At 39.7% G+C, this 25,366-nt stretch overlaps 1 protein-coding gene across 1 annotated transcript in view; it reads left to right on the top strand.

Moving 5' to 3' along the window:
- Nucleotides 1-11,417: 11,417 nt before the first annotated feature.
- The window catches only part of TRPC5 (transient receptor potential cation channel subfamily C member 5), a 384,761-nt gene continuing 370,812 nt past the window's right edge, over nucleotides 11,418-25,366 (top strand). Inside the window, exon 1 of the mRNA XM_033111511.1 lies at nucleotides 11,418-11,989. The gene's annotated coding sequence lies outside the window, so the exon portion shown is untranslated. The remainder of the gene's footprint in view (nucleotides 11,990-25,366) is intronic.

The following is a 25,366-nucleotide window of genomic DNA, read 5'->3' on the forward strand; positions in this document are numbered from 1 at the left end:
ACTTTTTTCACTTCTATTCAACATTGTATTCAAAGTTCTAGCCAGAGCAATTAGGCAAGTAAAAGAAATAAAAGGCATCCAAATTGGAAAGGAAGAAATGAAACTATCTTTATTCACAGATGACATGATTATAATATATATATATATGTATATATATATATATATATATATATGCACATTCTTAAAGAATACCAAAACAACGATTACAGCTAATGGATGATTTGACAAAGTTGCAGGTTGTACAAGATTGACATGCACAAATCATTTGTATTTATATCCATTAGAAATGAACAATCCAAAAAGGAAATTAAGTAAACAATTTCATTTTCAAGAACATAAAAAAGAGTAAAGTACTTATGAATAGACTTAACCAAGGCGGAACAAGATTTACACACTGAAAATTACAAAACACTGCTGAAAGAAATTAAAGAAAACCTAAATAAATGAAATGACGTCACATGCCATAGATTGGAAGACAATATTCTTAAGATGGAAATACTACCCAAAATGATCTACAGATTCAGTGTAATCTGTATCAAAATCTTTGTGGTCTTTTTTGAAGAAATGGAAATGTTGATCCTCAAATTTCTTTGGAATTGGGGAATCCTAGATAGCAAAATCAATTTTGAAAAAAAGAACAATATTGAAGGCCTCACACTTCCTTATTTTAAAGATAGAGTAATCAAAAGAATGTGGTATTGGCACATGGATAGACAAGTTAGACCAGTGGAATAGAATTGAGAGTCCAGAAATAAACCCATATATCTACAGCAAATTGATATTTGACAAGATGCCAAGACCGTTCAATGGGGAAAGAACAGTCTCTTCAACTAGATATCCACATGCAAAAGAATGAAGCTGGACCTCTGTTGCACATGATAAACAGAAATTAACTTAAAATGAATCAATGACCTAAAGATAAGAGCTAAAATCACAAAATGTTTAGAAGAAAACATAGGGGTAATCTTCATGACCTTGAATTATACGATGGTTTCATAAATATGATACCAAAAGCACAAGCAACAAAAGAAAAACAGATAAATTGGACTTAATCAAAACTAAAACCTTTTGTGCCTCAGAGAATACTACCAAGAAAACAAAAATACAACCTAAATAATGAGATAAAGTACGTGCAAATCATATATTGGATAAAGGTTTAATATCCAGAATATATAAAGAAATATTATTTCAACAACTAACAAATAATTCACTCAATTAGAAATGGACAAAAGTCTTAAATAGACACTTCTCCAAAAAAGGTATATATTGGTCAACAAGCACATGACAAGATGTTCAACATCACTAATCATTAGGGAAATTCAAATCAAAATCCAAATAACATAGCTATTAGGATGGATCTAATGAAAAAGATAGAAAATACCAAGTGTTGGCAAAGATGTGGACAAATTAGAACCATCGTACATTATTGATGGGAATGCAAAATGGTGCAGTCACTGTGGACAACAGTTTGGTGGTTCCTCAAACATTCAAATATAGAATTACCATATGACCCACCAATTCCACTCCTAGGAATGTTCCCAAAATAACTGAAGACAGGTATTTAAATGAATACCTGTACACAAATGTTTAGAGCACCATTATTCATAACAGTCAAAAGGTGGAAAAAACCCAAATGTCCATCACCTGGTGAATGGATACAACAAAATGAGGTTGCTATGGTTAAATGTTTGTATCCCTCCAAATTTCACACGTTCAAACCATAATCTTCAATGTAATGGTATTTGGAGGCAAGGCCTTTGGAAGGTATTTAGGTTTAGATGAGATCATGAGATGAGATCACCTATGAGGTGATCACCTATGATCTCATCTCAACCATGAGATGAGAACACCTGTGAGGTGACTAGTACCCCTATAAGGAGAAACAAGAGAGTGCTCTCTCTCTCTCTCTCTCTCTTCCTATCCCTATCCCTATCCCTCTTCCTCTCTCTATCCCACCCTCCTTACCCCACCACTGCCTGCCATGTGAGGACACATGAGAAAGCAGCCTCTGGCAAACCAGGAAGAGGGTAAAAGGTTCCTTACCAGACACAGAATCTGATGGCATCTTGTTCTTAGAATTCCCAACCTCAAAACTGTCACAAATAAATGTTTATTATTTAAGTTACCCAATCTATGGTATTCTATTATAACAGATATATTATCTATATCATATAGATATATATCTTAGTCCATGCTGATATATATATATATATATATATATATATATATATATATATATATATATATATATATATAAAATACACACAGACACTCACACATATCCGTATATGTGTGTGTGCATATATATATATATATATGTATATATATGTATATGTATATATACATATATACATACCAAGGGTGCCAAAAAATGTATACAAGTGGACACATTGGTCAATGTTACTCAAGCAGTAGTTCACCATAATCACAAGTCTGGACGCTGATGGTAACCACTTTGAGCACCACTTGTGATTGCAAAAGTAAATGTGACTTGTATTCATCTTTTGTTATTGGTATATATTGAGTATTACAATTTTAATACACCTTTCCTTTCTTAAAATGTGTATACATTTTTTTGGTGCTCTCAGTAGACAGACAGATAGATAGATAGATAGATATATAGATAGATAGATAGATAGATAGATAAATGATAGCTAGATAGATGATAGATATATAGATATATAGATATAGATTCCATACAATGGAATATTATTCATTCATTAAAAGGAATGAGATAATCATACATGCTAGAACATACATAAGCCTTGAAAACATTATGCTAAGTAAACCAGCCAGACTCAAAAGGTCACATATTATATCATTCCATTTATATGAAATATCTAGAAGAGCTGAATCCACACAGAGAGAAAGCCAATTAATTGTTATCAGTGGCTAGGGGAGGGAGGAATGGGGAGTTACTGATTAATGGGTACAGGGTCTCCTTTTGGGGTTGATGACAATATTTTGAAACTAGATTGAGATGACGGTTGATCTACATGTGAATGTACTAAATGCCACTGAATTGTATAGTTTAAGATGGTTAATTTTATGTTATGTGTGTCATCTCAACACAAAAAGAGGCAGAAAGGGAGAAGAAAAGAAATGAGCAATTATTGAACTTCTGCTATATACTATTAAGTTTTGTGTCGAGCTTATGTATTATCCAATTAAATCCACTAACCAATTCTGTGAGTCATTATCTCCATTTTAGAGATGAGCAAACATTGTCTATGGCCATACCACCCTGAATGCACCTGATCTCTTCTGATCTTGGAAGCTAAGCAGGGTTGGGCTGGGGTTAGACCTGGTTAGTACTTAGATGGGAGATGAGCAAACCAAGGTTCACATAACTTAATTTTCACAACTAATAAGACTTGAAGCTGGAATTCAAACCCATACCTCTCTGATGCCAAGGCCTACACTCTTTACCACAACCCACTCTTCAAGAGCCTTCCACAGCTAGCCCCACATTACACTGTCCATAAGGACCTATGCCATTGATCAAGGAAAAAATTACAGCTAATGATATTGCAACAAACCCTCCAGAGAAAAATTTTTGTATTAAGATCTCCCTGAAAAAAAAAAAAAAGTCCATTCTTGAAAAGGCAGGAGAAACAAACTTTCTCTGTTCTGGTCCCATCCTCCACAGATTTACAAGGACTTACCTGAAATTGAGGTGATTTCAGGGGCCTCAGGATGTCTGTATCCTAAAGAAATATCTGTCCCGTCATGCTTTAACTCTCTTTACTAAGGAGATAGAGCCATTTTTTCCACAACTGAAAAAAAAGGCTCAAGACAGAGCTATTCCTGGGAGAGGAAACACATTGATATTTTGATTAGGGCAGGTCATATCATTCCATGAAGGCAGATTTTAATAAACTGAGAAGGGGGCAGGCAGAATAAAGGCTAAATCTACCCTTCCTGAGGCCACACAGAGTGTCAGTCACAGAGCAGCAACACTTTACTGGAGTCTTGTATCTGTAACTATCACAGAACCTCAGGCAAGGCCCTTCTCAATGGCCTAATGTTCTCTAATCTTCTGTGATTCTGTAATTCGACTTTATAAATTTGCTCAAAACCAGTTCCATTTGCATTCCTATTAATGGTAAGCATAGCAAAATCCTTAGCTAATCCATGAAATGTGGTTTTGTTTACACTTCTTTTATTAAGATTAATCACTATTTAAGGCCTTATGCCTTGACTACAAGGATTCCGTTGTGAAATTAGAATTTACACATACTTTTGAAATGTGAAACATGTTTTCAATTACTTAGTCATTGATGGTCCCAATTCAGGCAAAACTTATTTAAATAAATAATTAGCCTTGGCAAGAGAATCATAATTTATGAATATACAAAGTTTGAATGTACTGATTGTTGGTCACTGCACTGGTCTTTACAAGTGACATTTGCTGTATATATGCATGGTATTAGGCTAGGAGTTATTCAAAGCAAGTGACACTCATGTAGGTCTTGCTCACTGGAAATATATTTTCTAAGGCAGGAACTTACTCAGCTGATTTTGAACGGATATTCCACACTTCCTTCTGCATTTTCCTTTGCTGAAATCCTGATCAGGATCCTACAGCTAACATCAGTGGTGTCTGACTTCCTGGGGAAGAGATACTGAGTGTTGAAACCCCTGATCACACCAAGGCATTTTTTCAACATTCCACAGTATGTTAAGAATTATTTCTTATTCCATTCCATTTCCTTTGCCTTCGCTATTTTCCAGTATTTCTCTAACATGCAGGAAGTTAGAATTCTTTCTTTTATAAATAAAATCTTGCCTTCAAACTGTTCAATTTGTTAAAGCCTTTGTGATGTCCTCTTCATTTCAGTGCTGGATACATTGCTACTGCATAGGTGCCATGTAAGAGAAGTCACAAAATATTCAACAAGCAAGACCAATCTCCCTAAGGCAGAACCTTGAAGAATGAGTTACTGTTTTGGGAGAAGGGGGAAATAAAAGAGGGAGAAAGCAAGGTTGAATTCAATCCAGAAACTGGTTATCCATAAACTCTGTAACCGTTCCCCTTTGGAAACATAAAGGTCAATAGTGTGTTCATATATTGAATGCTGTGATTATACCTTATAGATCTTTGCTCTACTCAATGCCCTACTCAAAGTGAGTACTCAACGAATGATAGACGGTGATGAGGAGAGGGCAATACTGAATTCAAGCACTTGTCAAAATTTAATAATTGGTGAGGACTCCTTTTTTTCTTTGCTGTTTCCTCAAAAAATATATTTCACATCTTCTGAGATTCTGTTCAATACAACACACAGACATGTCACGTGGGTATAACTAAGGTAAAATATGGTCTTTGAAATGTGATACTACCTTAAAAGATGATGGGTCCCAATGGGGAGAGAGATTTTGCCCACTAGGGGACATTTGGCAACGTCTGGAGGCATTTTTGGTTGTCACAAGATAGAGGGTGTTACTGGCATCTAGTGGAGGTCAGGGATGCTGAGAAACATGCTACAATGCACAAGTCAGCCCCTCCACACACACCATAAGGAATCATCTGGCGCAAAATGTCAATAGTGTCCAGGTTGAGAAACTCTGCTACTGGGGAAAAAATGCCTTTACTCAATAACCTAGAAGAAATGGATAATTCTAAGAAATATACTGAAGAAATATTCCTAGACTGAATCACGAAGAACTTGAAAATCTAAATAGACCAATCAACAGTAAGGAAATTGAAGCAGTCATCCAAAACCTTCACAAAAGCAAAAGTTCAGAATCAGATGGCTTCAATAGTGAATTCTACCAAACAGTAAAAGAGGATCAAACACCTGTCTTCCTCAAACTCTTACAAAAATATGAAAGAGGCAATAATTCCTAACTCATTTTATGAGGCCAACATTATTCTGATACCAACACCTGGAAAGGATAACACACACACACACACACACACACACAAAAAAAAATTACAGATCAATATCTCTGGTGAATACAGATGCAAAAAATCATAAACAAAACTGCATTGAAAAGATTATACATCACGATCAAGTGGGGTTTATCCCAGGGGCATAAGGATCGTTCAACATATGCAAATCAATCAATGTAATACACCACATAAACAAACAAAAAGACAAAAATCATATGATTATATCAATAGATGCAGAAAAAGCGTTTGACAAGATACAACATTATTTGTGATTAAAACACTTAATAAAATGGGTATACAAGGAAAATACTTAATACAGTACAGGCCATATATGATGAATGCTCAGCTAATATCATAATTAACGGTGAAAAACTGAAGCCTTTTGCTCTAGATTCAGGAACAAGACAGAGTAGTCACCTATCACCACGGCTATTCAACATTGTATTGGAAGTTCAAGCCAGAGCAATCAGGTAAGAGAAAGAAATAAAAGGCATCCAAAAAGGGAAAAAAGAAGTTAAAATGTCACTTTTTGCAGATGACATGCTTCCTTATATAGAAAACCCTAAAGACTCCACCAAAAAGCTATCACAACCAATAAAAGAATACAGCAAAGTTACTGGCTACAAAATCAATGTACAAAAATCCATTGCTTTCCTATATACTAACAATGAAAACTCAGAATAAGAAATAAAAGAGAAACAATTCCTCTTGCAGTTGCAAGAAAAAGAATAAAATACCTAGGAATAAACTTAGCACAGGATGTGAAGGATCTATACACTGGAATCTATAAGACATTTTAGAAGGCACAAAGAAATGGAAAGACATTCTGTGTTCATGGATTGGAAGAATCAACATAGTTAAAATGGCCATATTACCCAAACCAGTAGACAGATTTAATGCAATCCCCATCAAAATCCCAATGGCATTTTTTAAAGAAATAGAACAAAAAATCATCAGATTTTTATGGAACCACAAAAGACCCCGAATAGACAAAGCAATCCTGTGAAAAATTAATGCTGGAGGGTTCACACTTCCTGACTTCAGATAGTACTACAGGGCAACAATAATCAAAACAGCATGGTATTGGCAGAAAAACAGACACACAGACCAATGGAATAGACTCAAGAACCCAGAAATAAACCCACATAAATATGGACAGATAATTTTTAACAAAGCAGCCAAAAACATACAATGGAGAAAAAGAAAACCTCTTCAATAAATGGTGCTGGGAGAATTGGAAAGCCACGTGCAAAAGAATGAAACTAGACTGCTATCTGTCACAATGTCCCAAAATTAACTCAAAATGGATTAAAGACCTAAACATAAGATCTGAAACAATAAACTGCATGGAAGAATACATAGGTACTAAACTTATGGACCTTGAGTTCAAAGATGATTTTTTGAATTTGACCTCAAAGGCAAGGGAAGTAAAGGCTAAAATAAATGAATGGGATTATATCAAATTAAAAAGCTTCTGCACAGCAAAAGAAATAATCAACAAAACAAAAGGCAACCAACTGCTTAGGAGAAGATATTTGCAAATTTTTCCAATAGGGGCTAATATCCAAGATATATAAGGAACTCATACAATTCAACAATAAAAAAAGACAAACAATCCAGTTAAAAAATGGGCATAGTACATGAACAGAAACTTCTCCCAACAAGACAAAGGAAAATATGCTCTATTTCACTAGCACTTAGGGAAATGCAAATCAAAACCACCATGAGATACCACCTCACACCTGTTAGAATGGCTATCATCAGCAAGACAAGTAATAACAATTGTTGGAGAGGTTGTGGAGAAAAAGGAACCCTCATACACTGCTGGTGGGAATGTAAATTGCTATAGCCATTATGGAAAACAATATGGAGATTCCTCAAAAAATTAAGAATAGAATTACCATGTGACCCAGCATTCCCTCTCCTGGGTATATACCTCCAAAAATCTGAAAACATTTATCCATTAAGATATATGTACTCCAAAGTTCATTGCAGCATTATCTATGATGGCCAAGACATGGAAACAACTAAAGTGTCCTTCGATAGATGATTAGATAAAGAAGATGTAGTATATATACACAATGGAATACTGTTCTGCCATGAGAAAAGAAGAAATACTGCCATTTGCGACAACACAGACGGATCTTGAGATTATTATGCTAAGTGGAGTAAGTCAGATAGAAAAAGTCGAGAACCGTATGACTTCACTCATATGTGGGATATAAAACTGAAAGCAACAAAGGAACAAGGCAAACGAATAAAGTAACAAAAAGTCATAGACACAGACAGCAGTTTAATTGTTACCAGAGGGTAAGGGGGTTTGTGGGTGGTAGATGAGGGTAAGGGGGATCAAATATATGGTGATGGAAGAAGAACTGACTCTGGGTGTTGAACACATAATACAATATATAGATGATGTATTATAGAATTGTACACTTGATAACTATATAGTTTTGTTGACCATTGTAACCCCAATAAATTTTAATTTAAAAAGTGACTAAGAAAAAAAATAAAATGGGGGAAAAAAGAAAATGCCTTTACTGTCTGGGTTCCTCATATCAATGTCTTTTTGCCTATGATACTGCACTAAACTCTGGTCTGTATATTCCACTAACTGCTATGGTCAAGGCTGTATGAAATGAGAAAAATTAGTGCCCCAAAATGTTTAAGTCTCAATTGCATTTTGTCAGTCATATCTGGGTGGTGTTGAATAGAACAGTCCATGTGAGTAAACTTCCCCTAGAAGCCAGGTAGATCAGGGTTTAAATTATGCACAATCACTTCTATATTTGCCTTTGAACCACATTTGCAGATGTGACCTCTGGTTGCAAATTGCTCTGGGAGAGTTCAAACAAACATACACTCTCAACCTCGAAGTAGAAACCTTGAATATTTCCATGCCCACAGAAAAGGTGAGCCACCCTGTAACAATGCAGGCACCTAGGGACGCTTGGGTTCCTGCCCCCATAAGCTTCTTAATTGCACTAAGAGATCCTCTAGTAGGTTTCTTCTGAAATTCTTATAGTAATGCCTGATATTTGCATGGAGCTTTTAACTTTGGAAGGGTTTTCCTTTGTATATCCTTGATCTCCTGAAGAGGTTAACAGGGTAGGGCAGGAGCAGATAGAAATATTTGGGTCTTATCCACAATCTACTGGGAAAGCAAGCACCCAAATTCAAAAACACCTATAATCCTCATATGTTAAAGACAATTGTACTGTATATAGGGGCCCTTGAAGGAGACAGCTCACAAGAATAAGGCTTTCTTTCTCCCTCAGCACTGCTGCTGGTTGCATCTGAGGTTTGAAGTAGAAGCCTCAGGTGGATTACAGTTTGGTCAGACAAAAGGAAATGCCCCAAAGTTTTGTCCACAGCCACACATCCTACTCACTCCTCATGCCAAAGGAGGGACTAGCTTCATAACAACATAGTCCTCTTCTGTTTGGGAGGCTGTACATTTGAGGTTGCTGACCACAGTAAAACTGCCTTTGAGTGGAAGAAAGGCAGAAAGTTTCCAGGATCAAGTGACTTTTTTTCCCATCTACATCTACATCATTGGCCAATCTTTAGAAACACTTCCTGAGGTGTTTAAACAGTATGAAGGGGGGCTCCAAACTCACCTCTACCCCTTGAATGCACAAACTCTTCATCCCCCAAAGCAATACTTTTCTCTAGTGCCTTGCTCCCACACAAAAGCTTAACACTCCCCAGAATATACTGGGCCACCTCAGGGCTAAGGAGACAAACCACAACAGAAAAACTTGTCATGCTTGGTGCCCTGAGGGACTTTCCCAGGGTAGCCTTGGAGAATTGCTAGAGTGGCCACTAGACATATCTATGCCAGTTTCACCGAAAGGCAATGGGAACACTGGGCCATTGAGGCAGGGAAGACAGTTCTGGGTCTTTCTGGAGCTCTACTCAGGTTAGCAGTGTTTGTTCAGGGGTTTAAGGCCACAGCTGGAAGTACAGCTCAAGCAGAGCTTTCTCTCTGTTCTGGGTTGTTCTGAGAATAGGTAGGAGAAAGGGTTTCATGCATAGCCCAGGGTCCAGAAAGGCAGCACACCATACCCGCTTTCCAGAGAGAGGTAGTAAGGGAGATAAAAGGCAAAGCTGAGCTTTGGGACTGTCCAGTGGGGTCAGAAGATGCTGCCAGCTAGAGGACCTAAGCGCCTGCAGGTTGCAGGTAGAAATCTGAGGTTTGTGGTGGGGTTGGGGTCATTCAGTTGGTTCCAGGTTCCAGGAGGGTTCAAGAGGGTCTGCATTCTGGGTGCCAGAGTGTATGGTGAGAGGTGGGGTGGAGCGGTGCCTCATTTGACAAGAAGGTAAAGCCGCAGGGATCAAAGAGTCACCTAAGGGTCCGTGACACCCCACACAGGCACACCCAGGTGCTACTGCCACCACTAAGCAAGTTACTCCCTAATCCCTACTATACCACTATTTGACCCCAACCCCTTTAAGTCTAGGATTGGTCTTGGGAGACCAACGCTATGGGTGAGAGGGCAAGGATGGAAGAATTGGGCTGCGCTCATGGGCTTCCTGCACTGGGTTACACTTAGAACCCTCAGGGATCCAAGCGGGGCCACAGGACCTCAAGTCAGCCCCTGGCGACTCAGGGCCCCGCTATCCGCAGACTGCTCGCCTGTGTTCCCGCTGGCTCAACTCTCCTTCCGCAGGGATGATCCGTGGCGGCTGGCGCAACCCTGCTGCCGCCAGCGCAGAGCCCGAGATAAGGGACAGGTGGGGGTCACTGTCCAAAGCAGGGGATGCTCAGGCCAAGGGACAAAGAGACACTGTATAAGCCAGGAATCATGAGACGCTCTAGTCCCTTCTACCCGCACCCATGCTCAGCCCAGTCTCTGCCACCAACCAGGGGAGGGGAGGCCCAGGAAGAGCAAACAAACGAAACAGAAAATTCCCTACCGAGGGGCGAGAGATGAGACGGTGGGACAAGATAGCCGGGGCTGACTTGGGGTTGCGGCTGCAGCTTCCTTCCACCCCTGGCCACCAAGCTGTAGAGAAGGCAGGAGCAGCTGTGCGGTCCTCCCTCTTTCCCACCCCCCTCCCTGTGAGGCATTGGTGGGGCTGGGGGGAGGTGAGAGGCGCTTTCGCCAACAGCCGCGGTCTCCCCCGCCCACACCCCACCCCCATACACCCCACGACCGCGACGGGTTTTTCGCAGCTTGCAGTCACCCAAACGGAGGGAGAAAGAACAGGAACGGAGCAAAGCCAGCAGCAGATAGAAACGAAAAAGAAGAGCTCAGGATTGGACATTTTTAGAGCTTGGGGTGGGGAGGAGAAAGAGAGCGCGTCTCCTCGATTTTTTTCTTTTCTCTCCCCTTCGCTGTATAGCATTTTCCAGAAACGACAGCAGAAGGGGACAGAACCCTAGTCTAGAAAGATTTGGATGGGTGGCGGAGGGCTCCCACCAGCAGCTACCTAGTAGCTGGAGCTTGAGTGTGTGTTTGTACATGTAATGGTGTGAATGCGGTTCTCTCTCTCTCTTTCCCTCCCGTTCCCTCCCCCTCCCTTTCCCTCTCCCTCTCCCTCTCCCTCTTTTTTTCCCTCTCCCTCTGCCTCTCTCTTTCTTGCTCCGTCCCTGCTTCCCTCCCTCTCTATCTCTCACATTCTCTTCCTCACACTCCCTTGTCAGCTACCCCTGTGTCTCCCCGTGTCAGTTTCTTCTCTTGCTGGTACTCGGTGGTTGGCTGCGTGAAAGGAGTACGTGCGTTTGAAGGGGCCCAGGTTGGCTCAGAGAGCCGAGAGAAGCGAGGGAGAAAGAGGTAAAGAGTTTCTGGGCGCTGACGAAGGCTAAAGGTGAGGAGGGCCAGCCAGCCGAGAGGGAAGTTTGGAGATAATTGTGGAGGGAAGGGAGAAACCAAGCTAGGAGCCAGCACTTGCGCCCCTCACTGCACCCCGCTCCTTTCCCTGTGCTCACGCATTCACCGTCCCAGCAGTCTCGAAGGCCCTGGCTGTCCCAGGCTGCTACTGTTTGTGCGCCAAGGGAGAAGAGTCCATCCAGTAAGGCGGCCGCGCCGCACGCCCTGGCTCAGGGACACCAGACGTCGCAGATCTGAACAAACGACTTGGCCAGGGGTAAGTGGATAAGCGACCTGTGTGCCCTCTGATTTGCTGCAGGAGCACTGCCAAGAGGTGCAAGGTGTGGGTTGAGTTAAGGTGCAGGGATGGGGATGCTGAGGGCTGGAAGGTACTACCTGGCTGGCCTTGGGCTTGCATGATGGGAAGCAGAGCAAAGGCAGCAACAGATTGTTTTGGACACAGTGGGGGTGGGGGAAGTTCTAGTGGTCTTTGGACAAGGTGGCTCTTGGCAATGACCAAAAGCATCCTTTTCACTTGGGATATTCTCCAAAATCAGAGCTTCGCCTTATCTCTGAATAGTGATCTATCTGCTTCATCCCTGGGTAGGTATTAAGCTCCCTAGGAATCTGCTCCTGGCCTCCTCAAAATCAGATGGGCATGGGAATAGGGACACTGGCCTTTTTGCCAAAATACACTTTATGATACAGAGATGTGCTTATGGGGGCTCAAGGACCAGAAGAAGAACCTTCTTTCTGTTTTTTATCCTTCGAAGTTAAAAAATACCCGGATTCATTTTTCTAGCTTCCTTAAAGGAACGAGGAAATGCAAATTAGGGGACATCAGTCAGATCTCTGCTCCAAAGTGGACACCCTCTCCTCCCCGCAAACACATAAACACTGACTTGGACAGTCATGATCATACATTCCACACACACAGGTACTGAGCTGTATTCACAGATCCTGATCTTTCTCCATGGTCTCTAAGAATGAGACTGGGAGAAAGGCTTATTCCCCATTGCCAACCTGAGCTTTTCTGGCTATAGTCAGGTATGTGGTGGTAGATGAGTGGCTAGCAAGGTTATCACTCCCTCATGAAAAACCTGGAGCTGGGAAACCAGCCTGAAAGACAGGATCTCTGAACTTTACCAGAGTTTATTATATGAGTAGGAAAGACATAGACTAACCAATAATGCTCCCTTTAGAGATTGTTCATATCAGTCCTGGCTTCAAATAAGAAATAATTACTACATTTACAAAGCACACACACCCGCTTATCTATTGCCATATATTTATCTCCATGGCAGTTAGCAAGTATAGCAAGTTTACCTAGCAGTATTCATAATTGTCTATTGTCGGTCTCAGGCATTTTGTTGTTGTGTTGTTCTACAGATGATCTATACCATGTCTCCTTTACCACAGACTCTTACAATGCTGGGATATAAATTATGTCAAATGGTACCTTTCACTCAGTGTTTAACATCTACTTATTCTAAATCAAAAGGCATGAAAATACATTCACATAATACCAAAGTTGGTTTCAAAGCAAATGTTTAGCCTGGGATAAAGGAAATCCACAGGGTCAAGAGGAGCCTCTGTCACTCTGTTTGCAAGGTTGAAGGAAAAACTGAATCCCACTTGAAATCTATGTTTTGGTCCCTGGGAGATGCTGCTTTCACCATATATATGGTGTGTGTGTGATGCTTTCATAAAGTTGTCATATATATGGTGTGTATTTTTTCAAGGACCTGTATCAACGCCATACTACAAATCTGGTCTCTATGCTGCTGTAGCAGAGAGGAGAGCATTTGAATTCATGCTTGCAAAGCACCCAGGCTCTTCTGTTAAACTTTCTATTTATTACTGTATTACTGAACTACAAAGAATTACCTCCTTCCAATTTAGTAAATGAGATAAACAGATTCTGCATTAAGTGGAACTGTTTATGTTGCATCAGGCAATTTGTTCTAAAGCTCACTGCTGAGAGTCAGAACAGAATGAGAATTTCTCAAGTAAGATCTGAAAAGGTGCCCATTCTGTTACTTTTTTTTTTAGGTGACTGTAAACAAATATTTTCTTAGATAGGTTAGAATTACACTTTCCCATAAATAGCAAAGAGCAGGCTGCAGACAGGTAGGAAAGAACAGGCAGCTTCATACTTGGGAAGAACTGAAAGTGTCAATAGGGATGAAGCCTAAGGTGTAGGTCTTTGCTCTGTTCTTGGTGATGTATCTGGCTGCCGCAGTGGGTCATGATCCACGGTTCCTCAGGGGACAAGGCATTGCAAGGATCAAGAACCAATGACGCCGCCAGCTGTGTTGACAGATGTTCACCTGACTTCAGTGTATGCTCCAACATAGAGACCTGAACCAAATAATATCTGCTGTCAACCAGCTATAAGAGCTATAGTCCTGTGATTCCATTTTTTCTAGAATTAACAACTGAAATCAGAATGACACACAGAACCACAACAGTTAGAGAAGGCTTGGCCAGAAAAGTAGAGATACAGTCAGGAGGAAGAGGAGGAATAGGAGACAGAGAACCCCACAGTGTTTTGAAACACATGAAAAGGAAACCATGTTTGCTTTCTTTTGCTTTGGCTGAGGATGGAGTTAGTCCAGAAAGTTGACTGAGATATGAAGCACCCTAAAATTGCCTACAATTGCCTTGTAAAAACTGAGTAAATGGTGATAGAATTCCTTGGAACCAGAGAATTTGGTGCATTGGAGTACATTTTTACTTTTCCATCTTATTTCCCTCCTTAGCATATTAAATTTTTATTTATGAGCCATGCAGGTGCTTAATTATCAAATGGATATTTCAAATGTGTCATGCTATTTTCCTTCAGCCTGTTTCCAAATATTCGAATTCGTCTTTTGCCATAGCTCCATCACTGAAGGAGAAGGACCAACACATTTCTGCCTCCTTCTGCCAAAGGTTCGTTTTCAGCTAAGTACACTAAGCCATTCAAGAAGAGCCTCTTGTTAGTTGAAGAATATGAGGGGCAGGACCTTTCTCGCCAAGGTGCCATCAACCTAATCTAGCTTGGACGTTTTCCAGGTTTTCAGGGATGGGTATGACAAAATTTGTAGCCTGCAGACAGAAATGATGCCTCATTCTAGGCAGAAGTTGCAGCTAATCAGTCCCAGATTAGGGCTAACTTGAGACTAGCCACCAACTCCAGAGCTTAGTACCTGAGGTTTCCATAGTGGCATCTTTTCTAAAATTCATGTGGCTTTCCTTCTGTTGATGTTCTCTCAAGCCCTTTGTCCAGTGAGACCAATCAACCCATCCCAACAGCATAGAATGAGTCTTCAGTGACTCAGCTGTGGTCTCATAAACAAATATGTACATCATGCTCAACTGAATAATAACAGATTATTTCAAAACATAATGAAAGCACAAGCATTGCAAAGATATGGTTTCAGGTAAATAAATCTATTCTACGATTTAAAAAAATAATAAAAGCTGGTGGGCATGGCAAAAATTGAAGCTCACTGGGTCAAGGGAATTTTGCAAGTTCCCTAGGTTTTCTCCTCTATTACCCATTGCAGAGTTGGCACTTAGATGCTGATGGCTCGTGCAATTGTCCCAGCTTTTTGCCTTAGCAAAGGCAAAGAAAGAGCTGATGGTGGAAAACATGTAGGGATCGTGGCAGAGTCCAATTCCCTCGTTTCACCTATAGAGGAACTGAAACCAGGAGAATAGAAGTGACTTGCCAAAATCATACAACTGGTCAGCAATAGACCAAAACAAGAACCTAGGACTCCATGCTAGTACTGAATAAATTTCCTAAAAATTTGGAGATTTTTCCAAGAAATCAAGAGGAAACTAAGGCCATTTTTACTAAGATCACAGCCCTCTACTCCCATTGCATATTTATATTTACATGTTTATTGCCATATCTTTGTGACTTGCCTTCTCAACCACCACCTGCCGCAATGTGTGCGAACGGTCTCTCTCTCTCTCTCTGTCTCTCTCTCTCTTTCTTCCTGAAAAATGAAAACAAAGGAAATAGAAAGGACAAGGCAGATGGTTTTTTTATTTTATTTTATTTTATTTTTATAGTAGAATATGAGAAGGAAGGTTTGCAGGTCTGGGGGTTATTCATTCTCGACTCCATTATTTAGCCTCAAAACCTGGTTTCTACCCTAGTTTTTTTTTAGGATCTGAGAAAATAGGCCAATGCACACATGTCTGTTATAGCCCAGAAGGACGATATCAAGAACTTCCACATTATACTGAGGATATCACAAGGTTAAAAAAGAGGGGCTAGGATGGAGTGGGCTAGGACTTTATTAATCCAGGTGTGGTCCCCACACCAGTAGCACCACCTTCCTCGGGGAGCTATTTGTAAGTGAAGAATTTTAGACCTGTACTCAGACCTACTGAATTGAAATCTGATTTTTAAGAATATCCTTAGTGATCTGTTTGTATACTAAAGTTTGAGAGGCACTGGGCTAGAGCTTTTCCCTGAAAAAGTTAGAGCTTTTTCCAGCTGAAAGTCATTTGAAAATAATACTTAATGAACATGTAGGGACAATTCATGCAGCCTATTTAAAAAAAAATAAAAATATTAACTTTCCCCAAGTCCACTTCTCTTGTTATCTAGCATAAAAGCCTTAAGTGTGGACAAGAGAATTTATTCAAAGAAAGTAAGACCACATTATTATTCTGTTTACCAGAGGGACCTGGGTTTGGGGACTCACACAGAACTGAGTTCATATCCTAATTCTGCCCACAAATAACTAGCTGTCTAAACTTGTACAAGGTATTTTGTCTTTGGGCCTCAGATTCCTCATCATTTGTATAAAGCGATTAAAAATAGTACCCACTGACACTGAGTTGTTATGAAGATTAAATGAGACACTATAAGATATTAGCTATGGTTTGGCCAATAATTTCAGTTTGCTAGAAAACTAGCCACTGGATACTATGCCTTGGGGCACCTAACATCTATTTCTGATTGGTGTGAACCACATTGGGCTTCCCACAGATAGAATAACAGAATACTAAGAAAGATAGAAAAGTGAAATACAGAGGGTACCGAAAAAATGTATACACATTTTAAGGAAGGAAAACACTGTCTTAAAATTGTAATACTCAATCTATAACAATAACAAAAGATGAATACAAGTCACGTTTGACTTCTGCAATTACAAGAGGTGCTCAAAGTGGTTACCATTAGCATAATTTTAATAGTTTTTTTCCTTTCTTAAAATGTGTTTGCATTTTTTGTCACCCTCTGTGTATTTGAAGGGAATGGAGGCCCAAATACAAGTGTTATTCAAAAAGAATTACAGGTGACCCTGATGAAATCAATTCATAGACTAAGATTGAAATTAGAAGTGACCCTATTCTATATGGCATGTCTCAAAATTACCAAGTTAGAAAGTTACTTGTGAGGCTCTTTCTGCATGTTTCCATGTATATGCAGCAGGCAAATACATGCACATACAGACCCATACACAGACACACAGACACACACACACACACACACACACACACACACACTCACACAGACACACCCTTTAATGGACGAACTGAAAAATCAAGGCTGAAATAGCATTTTGACGTCAGAACTAAATATTTTTGGCCTGGTAACAGTCTATAAAATGGGTGCATTAGAACCTCTACTTCACAGGATGAATATAAGATACTTGAGCAAATTAAATGATGTACGTAAAGGCACAGCAGAGAAACTCAATAAATATTTCTGAATATGAGCCAACAAAAGGGACAAAAATATTATATATAAATCACCAGCTAAGCTACAGCGATTTCCCCCCCAGAAAGTAATGACTTGGTGTCACATAAGAAGTATTTTACCTTATTGACACATCTTACAAAGGTCAGCTTAACAACAACATTAACACTTAGAGAGTGCTTAGTCATGTGCCAAGCATTTTACATTCAATATCTAATTTTTTTTTTTTTATTTCTGGGATTTTCCATTTAATATTTTTGGACCATGGTTGACAGCAAGTAACTAAAACTATGGAAAGTGAAACTGCAGCTATGGGGGACTACTGCATATACATGTACTATTGTGCTAATATATGCTATAAAAACATTCATAAGTAGATAGTAAAAGAAAGAGGTATAGATAAAATAAGCAATTTTAAAAAACTAACTGTGGTTCCCGCAAACCCTATAATTTAATATGCTTGTTATTTTTTTTTAATTTTATTTTTTAAATTTATTGGGGTGACAATTGTTAGTAATATTACATAGATTTCAGGTGTGCAATTCTGTATCACATCATCCATAAATTACACTGTGTGTTCACCACCCAGAGTCAGTTCCCCTTCCATCACCATATATTTGATCCCCCTTACCCTCATCTCCCACCCCCAACCCCCTTACCCTCTGGTAACCACTAAATTACGTTCCCCAGATTAATTTTAAAACCCGTGGCCATCCTGTGGTCACCGACTGCCCTCCAATCCCCTCACCCTCCCCCCCAACCCCCACCCCTCCCGCCCATCTAGAAAACCTCAGTTTTTCCTCTTTGTCTCCAAAACTGTTTCTGATTAATTCATTCACTTATTCTTTTCTTTAGATTCCGCAAATAAGTGAGATCATATGGTACTTATCTTTCCCTGTCTGACTTATTTCACATAATAAATGTTCTCTAGGTCCATCCATGTTGTTGCAAATGGTAAGATTTCTTTCTTCTTTATGGCTGAGTAATACTCCATTGTATAAATGTACCACAGTTTCTTTTTTTTTTTTTTTCTATCTGTGATAGTTTATTTATTTAAAAATTCTGAAACAAACGTCAAAATATTAACATTTTCTAAGTCAAGGTGCTGGATATAAAAGTGTACTTTATCTTATACTCCATACTATGTTTCATGTTTGAAAATTTTTACAGTATTTCTTTTTTTTTTTTTTAATTTATTTTTAATTTATTGGGGTGACAATTGTTAGCAGAACCACACAGATTCTAGCTGCGCAACTCTGCATCACATCATCCACAAATCACACTGCGTGCTCACCACCCAGAGCCAGCCCCCCCCCACCACCATACACCCGACCCCCCTCACCCTCATCCCCCACCCCCCAACACCCTTACGCTCTGGTAACCATCAAATTACGTTCCCCAGATTAATTTTCAAACCCCGTGGCCATCCTGTGGTCACCGACTGCCCTCCAATCCCCTCACCCTCCCCCCCACCCCCCACCCCCCCCGCCCATCTAGCAACCCTCAGTTTTTCCTCATTGTCTCCCAAACTGTTTCTGATTAGTTCATTCACTTATTCTTTTCTTTAGAATCCGCAAATAAGTGAGATCATATGGTACTTATCTTTCTCTGTCTGACTTATTTCACTTAACATAATGTTCTCTAGATCCATCCATGTTGTTGCAAATGGTAAGATTTCTTTCTTCTTTATGGCTGCATAATACTCCATTGTATAAATGTACCACAGTTTCTTAATCCAGTCATCTACCGATGGGCATTTTGGTTGTTTCCATGTCTTAGCTATTGTGTATAGTGCTGCAATAAACATAGGAGTGCATAGAGATTTTTGAATTGAGGTTCTGGATTTCTCCGGATAGATACCTAGGAGTGGAATTACTGGATCATAAGGTAGTTCCATTTTCAGAATTTTGAGATACCTCCATACTGTTTTCCATAGTGGCTGCACAAGTCTGCAATCCCACCAACAGTGCACAAGCGTTCCCTTTTCTCCACATCCGCGCCAGCACTTGTTGTTTGTTGATTTATTGATGATAGCCATTCTTACTGGGGTGAGGTGGTATCTCATTGTGGTTTTTATTTGCATTTCTCTGATGGTTAGTGAGGTTCAGCATTTCTTCATATGTCTGTTTGCCATCTGTATGTCCTTTTCAGAAAAATGTCTCTTCAAGTCCTCTGCCCATTTTTTAATTGGATCGTTTGTTTTTTTGGAGTTGGGTTGAGTAAGTTTTCCATAGATTTGTGATATTAATCCCTTATCAGATATATCATTGGCAAATATCTTTTCCCATTCAGTAGGATCCCTTCTTGTTTTATTGATGGTTTCCTTTGCTGTGAAAAAACTTTTTAGTTTGATATAATCCCACATGTTTATTCTTTCTCTTAGTTCCCTCGCGCGAGGGTGTATATCAGTAAAAATCTTACTCTGGGTAATGTCTGAGAAGTTTCTTCCTATATTTTCTTCTAGGTATTTTATGGTTTCAGACCTTACATTTAAGTCTTTAAGCCATTTTGAATTTATTTTTGTATATGGTGTAAGGAGGTGGTCCAACTTCATTTTTTTGCATGTGTCTGTCCAGGTTTCCCAGCACCATTTATTGAATAGACTGTCATTACTCCATCGTACATTCTTGCTTCCATTGTCGTAGATTAAATGGCCATATAGGCGTGGATTTATTTCTGGACTCTCTATTCTGTTCCATTGATCTATGTGTCTGTTTTTATGCCAGTAACATGCTGTTTTGATTACTGTAGCCTTGTAGTATAATTTGAAGTCAGGTATTGTTATACCTCCCACTTTGTTCTTATTTCTCAAGATTGCCTTTGCTATTCGGGGTCTTTTATGGTCCCATATAAATTTTAGGATTATATGTTCTATTTCTGTGAAAAACGACGTTGGCAGTTTGATAGGAATTGCATTGAATATGTATATTGCCTTAGGCAGTATGGACATTTTAACTATATTAATTCTTCCTATCCATGAACATGATATGTGTTTCCATCTATTTATATCTTCCTTCATTCCTTTCATCAGTGTCTTATAATTTTCTGAGTATAGATCTTTTATTTCTTTGGTTAAATTTATTCCCAGGTATTTTATAGTCTTTGGAGCGATTGTAAATGGGATTGTTTTTTTAATTTCTCCTTCTGATGTTTTATTATTGGTATATACAAATGCAACTGATTTCTGAATATTAATTTTGTATCCTGCCACTTTACTAAATTCATCTATCAGCTCTAATAGCTTCTTGGTGGAGTCTTTAGGGTTCTCTATATATAGTATCATATCATCTGCATACAATGATAACTTTACTTCCTCCTTACCAATCTGGATGCCTTTTATTTCTTTTTCTTGTCTGATTGCTGTGGCAAGAACTTCCAGAACTATGTTGAATAGAAGCGGAGATAGTGGGCAACCTTGCCTTGTTCCTGATCTTAGGGGGAATGGTTTTAGCTTTTCCCCATTGAGTATGATGTTAGCTGTGGGTTTGTCATATATGGCCTTTATTATGTTGAGATAAGATCCCTCTATTCCCACTTTCTTAAGGGTTTTTATCATAAATGGCTGTTGGATTTTATCAAATGCTTTTTCTGCATCTATTGATATGATCATGTGATTTTTATTTTTCATTTTGTTAATGTGGTGTATCACATTAATAGATTTGCGGATGTTGAACCACCCCTGCATACCAGGGATGAATCCCACTTGATCGTGGTGAATGATCTTTTTAATGTATTGCTGAATTCTGTTTGCTAATATTTTGTTGAGGATTTTTGCATCTATGTTCATTAAAGATATCGGCCTGTAGTTTTCTTTTTTTGTGGTGTCTTTGTCTGATTTTGGGATCAGGGTGATAGTGGCTTCGTAAAAAGTGTTTGGGAGTCTTCCCTCCTTCTGGATTTTTTGGAAGAGCTTGAGGAGAATTGGTGATAATTCTTTTTTGAACGCTTTGTAAAATTCACCTGTAAAGCCATCTGGTCCAGGGCTTTTGTTTGTTGGGAGACTGTTGATTACTGATTCAATTTCCGTGGTGGTAATCAGTCTATTCAGGTTTTCTGTTTCTTCTTGAGTTAGCCTTGGAAGGTTGTACGCCTCTAGAAAATTGTCCATTTCTTCCAGATTGTCAAATTTGTTGGCATATAGTTGCTCATAGTAACTTCTTAAAACTCTTTGTATTTCTGCAGTGTCCGTTGTCACTTCTCCTCTTTCGTTTCTGATTTTATTAATTTGGGTCCTCTCTCTCTTTTTTGTAATGAGTCTGGCTAAAGGTTTGTCGATTTTGTTTATCTTCTCTAAGAACCAACTCTTGGATTCATTGATCTTTTGTATTGTTTTTCTGGTTTCTATTTCATTTATTTCTGCTCTGATCTTTATTATCTCCTTCCTTGTGTTCCTTTTGGGCTTATTTTGCTGTTCTTTTTCCAAATCCCTTAAATGTGAAGATAAACTGTTGATTAGTGATGTTTCTTGTTTCTTTAGGTAGGCCTGCAAAGCTATGAATTTCCCTCTTAGGACTGCTTTCGCGGCATCCCATAGAATTTGGGTCGTCGTGTTTTCATTTTCATTTATCTCGAAATATCTTTTGATTTCTTCCTTGATCTCCTGCTTGACCCATTCATTATTTAGTAATAAGTTATTCAGCCTCCATGAATTGATGTGTCTTCCCGTTTTTTTCCTGTAGTTCATTTCTAATTTCATAGCATTGTGATCAGAGAAGACAATTGGTATGATTTCAATTTTCTTAAATTTATCAAGACTTGTTTTGTGGCCTAACATATGATGTATCTTGGAAAATGTTCCATGTGCGCTTCAGAAAAACATGTATTTTGCAGCATTGGGGTGAAATGTTCTGAAAATATCGATTAAATCCAAGTGGTCCAATGTATCATTTAAGGCTGTTGTTTCCATATTGATTTTCTGTCTGGAAGACCTGTCCCTTGTGGTCAGAGGTGTGTTGAAGTCCCCGACTATAATAGTGTTACTGTTGATCTCTGCCTTTATGTCAGTCAGTACCTGTTTTATATATTTAGGTGCTCCTATGTTGGGTGCATAGATGTTTACTAGGGTTATGTCCTCTTGTCGGATCGATCCCTTTATTATTATATAGTGCCCATCTTTATCTTTTAGTATGTTCTTCATTTTAAAGTCTATTTTGTCAGAAATAAGTATTGCAACTCCAGCTTTTTTCTCGTTTCCATTTGCATGAAATATCTTACTCCAACCCTTCACTTTCAGCCTGTGTGTGTCTTTTGTTCTGAGGTGAGTCTCTTGTATACAGCATATACAAGGGTCTTGCAGTCTTATCCAGTCAGCCACCCTATGTCTTTTGATTGGAGCATTTAATCCATTTACATTTAAAGTGATTATTGATAGGTACATAGATATTGCCATTTTTAAATTTGTAGTTAGGTTGTTTTGATCTTTCTTCTATTTACAGAAGTCCTTTTAGTATTTCTTGCAATGCTGGCTTGGTGGTAATAAATTCCTTTAGCTTATTTTTTTCTGGAAAGCTCTTTATCTCTCCATCAACTTTAAATGATAGCCTTGCTGGATAAAGCAATCTAGGTTGTAGGCCTTTGTTTTCCATCACTTTGAGTATCTCCTGCCACTCCCTCCTGGCCTTCAATGTTTCTGTAGAAAAATCATTTGCTAGTCTTATGGGAGTTCCCTTGTATGTAACCCTCCGTCTTTCTCTTCCTGCTTTTAGGATTCTCTCTTTGTCTTTAAGCTTTGCCATTTTAACTATAATGTGTCTTGGTGTGGACCTGTTTGGGTTAATCCTGGTTGGAACTCTCTGCACTTCCTGGACTTGTATGTTGGTTTCCTTCATCAGGTTGGGGAAGTTTTCAGACATTATTACTTCAAATATGTTCTCAATCCTTTGCTTGCTCTCTTCACCTTCTGGTATTCCTATGATGCGCATGTTGTTGCGCTTGATGTTATCCCAGAGGTCTCTTAGGCCATCTTCATTGTTTTTTATTCTTTTTTCTTTTTGTTGTTCCGTTTGGGTGATCTCTGCTACCTTGTCTTCTAAGTCGCTGATTCGATCCTCTGCTTCATCTAGCCTGCTGGTAATTCCTTCAAGTGAGTTCTTAATTTCGGTAATTGTGTTCTTCAGTTCCAACTGGTTTTTCGTTATGATTTCTACATCCTTCTTTATGTTTTCTCTAAGCTCGTTTGTTATGATTTCTACATCCTTCTTTATGTCTTCTCTAAGCTCCTTAAACATTCTTATCACCAGTGTTCTGAACTCTGTCTCTGAGAGGTTGGTTACGTCTGCTTCATTTGGTTCCAGTTGTGGAAGCTTCTTCTGTTCTTTTATTTGGGACGTGTATCTTTGTTTCCCCATTCTGGCTGACTGTGTTTATTTTGATATATTAGGTAGATCCCCTAGAGTTCTTAGTTCTTGCTAGGTTATCTTATGTAGTATGTGTCCTTTATATTTGACTCGCACCACGTCGTCCTCCTCTGCGTGTGCTCCAAAGGTGAGTCTTGTGTTGTGTACACTGTCCCGTTCAAGAAGATCTTTAATTGCTTCCCGCTAATGAGCAGGTGGGGTCAACTCCTGGGCTGACCTGCCATGAGACTTGGCTCTGCCCCCCGCAGGGCACTCTGCTGCGTGAGGGTTGACCACCCCAATGTGATTTGGCCTCTATGGGCTCCAGAGCCTGCCGAGAACCCCCTCTAGGTGTGTGACCTGCAGGTCAAACCCGGCTGCACTCCGATTTGGTCTGGAGTTGGCCCCCGGATATGCCGAGTCCCGTGCCACCCAAGCTGGGCCCCGGCAGGGAAGTCCCAGAACAAGGCAAATCACCAAGCACAGCAGCAACGACAACAGCAAAGAGAAAAAAAAAAAAACAGCCGATAACCCCCGCTCGACACAGGCAAAGATATCAAAGATACAAGACAAAGCAAAACAAAACCAAGCAAAGCAAAACAAAGCAAAACAAAAAGCAGCGACCGTCTCGGCCTGAGCCCACCAAGCAATGACCAGGTTGTCCTCTGCTGTACCAAAGAGCCCCCTGCTTATTGCGCAGGCAGAGCTGGTCACCTGGTGCTCAGAGAGACTTTGGGACTGCAGACTTAAAAGCGTGGGCCTGAGGGGTCTGGATGATAGTCTCCACAAAGTCAGTGCAGCTTCTGCCCTTGTCCGCACGTATGCACACCGAGAGGAGCACCACCAGTCCTTTGTCCAGAGCTCGTGAGTCCTAGGGCACTCCTTCAGTGTGTGTGTATGGGTGCGGGCGGGAGATTTCTGATCTGCTGACAGTGCCTCACAAGCTTATTTCAGCTCAGGTCTTCCAAGTAACAGATGCCAAAATGGGATTAGATGTTCCTGAGATTTACTGGGGAACATGCTTGCGAAGGAACAAGGGGGAGGCAAGTGAGGTATTCTGGGAGACCACAATATAGATCTGACATACAAATGATGATGCGGCCGGTCTTCAGTGATCCTGAAGCCTGTACCACAGTTTCTTAATCCAGTCATCTACCGATGGGCATTTTGGTTGTTTCCATGTCTTAGCTATTGTGTATAGTGCTGCAATAAACATAGGAGAGCATAAAGATTTTTGAATTGAAGTTTTGGATTTCTCCGGATAGATACCTAGGAGTGGAATTACTGGATCATAAGGTAGTTCCATTTTCAGAATTTTGAGATACCTCCATACTGTTTTCCATAGCGGCTGCACCAGTCTGCAATCCCACCAACAGTGCACAAGCGTTCCCTTTTCTCCACATCCGCGCCAGCACTTGTTGTTTGTTGATTTATTGATGATAGCCATTTTGACTGGGGTGAGGTGGTATCTCATTGTGGTTTTTATTTGCATTTCTCTGATGGTTAGTGAGGTTGAGCATTTCTTCATATGTCTGTTTGCCATCTGTATGTCCTTTTCAGAAAAATGTCTCTTCAAGTCCTCTGCCCATTTTTTAATTGGATCCTTTGTTTTTTT

This window comes from Rhinolophus ferrumequinum, chromosome X, assembly GCF_004115265.2.
Source record: "Rhinolophus ferrumequinum isolate MPI-CBG mRhiFer1 chromosome X, mRhiFer1_v1.p, whole genome shotgun sequence".
Classification (NCBI taxonomy): Eukaryota; Metazoa; Chordata; class Mammalia; order Chiroptera; family Rhinolophidae; genus Rhinolophus; species Rhinolophus ferrumequinum.